We start from the raw sequence: 1088 nt of genomic DNA on the forward strand, positions 1-1088 counted from the left end.
CCTCTGTCCCTGCAGGCTGTCAGAGACATGTCCACCTCTGTCCCTGCAGACTATCAGAGACATGTCCTCCTCTGTCCCTGAAGACTGTATGAGACATGTCCTCCTCTGTCCCTGTCAGAGACATGTCGACCTCTGTCCCTGCAGACTGTCAGAGACATGTCCTCCTCTGTCCCTGAAGACTATGAGACATGTCCTCCTCTGTCCCTGTCAGAGACATGTCCTCCTCTGTCCCTGAAGACTGTATGAGACATGTCCTCCTCTGTCCCTGTCAGAGACATGTCCTCCTCTGTCCCTGAAGACTGTATGAGACATGTCCACCTCTGTCCCTGTCAGAGACATGTCCTCCTCTGTCCCAGTCAGAGACATGTCCTCAGCTGCACGTTTCAAACAGGAAGTGAAACTTGGTTTCTTCTCGTCTGACTTCCTGTTTTAAGAGAGAAACTGGTTCTGACAGACCAGCATGTTGAACCACGTTGGACCCTGTGGGACCCTTTGGGACCGTGTTCGACCCTGTGGGACCGTGTTGGATACTGTGGGTCCCTGTGGAACCGTGTTCGACCCTGTGGGACCCTTTGGGACTGTGTTGGACCCTGTGGGTCCCTGTGGAACCGTGTTGGACCCTGTGGGACCCTTTTGGACTGTGTTGGGCCCTGTGGGACCCTTTGGGACCGTGTTGGATCCTGTGGGACCCTTTGGGACTGTGTTGGACCCTGTGGGACCCTCAGACTGAAGCAGATGTTGCTGTTTGTTGGTTCAGAACCATGTCAGACTGAACTGTCTCACAAACTGGGTTGGACTGGGTTCTGCTGGTCCTGGTCTGAAAGACTCCCCCTCTTTTAAAAGGAGCTGCTCCATCAGAACCAGTCCAACCTGTGTGGTTCTCTGTGGATACACTGAGGTGAGATCCAAACCAACTGCAGCTTCCTGTTGGCCCACCTGACTTCCTGTTGGCCCACCTGACTTCCTGTTGGCCCACCTGACTTCCTGTTGGCCCACCTGACTTCCTGTTGGTCCACCTGACTTCCTGTTGGACCACCTGACTTCCTGTTGGTCCACCTGACTTCCTGTTGGTCCACCTGACTTCCTGT

The sequence above is a fragment of the Austrofundulus limnaeus genome, unplaced genomic scaffold (genome assembly GCF_001266775.1).
Source record: "Austrofundulus limnaeus strain Quisiro unplaced genomic scaffold, Austrofundulus_limnaeus-1.0 Scaffold2080, whole genome shotgun sequence".
Classification (NCBI taxonomy): Eukaryota; Metazoa; Chordata; class Actinopteri; order Cyprinodontiformes; family Rivulidae; genus Austrofundulus; species Austrofundulus limnaeus.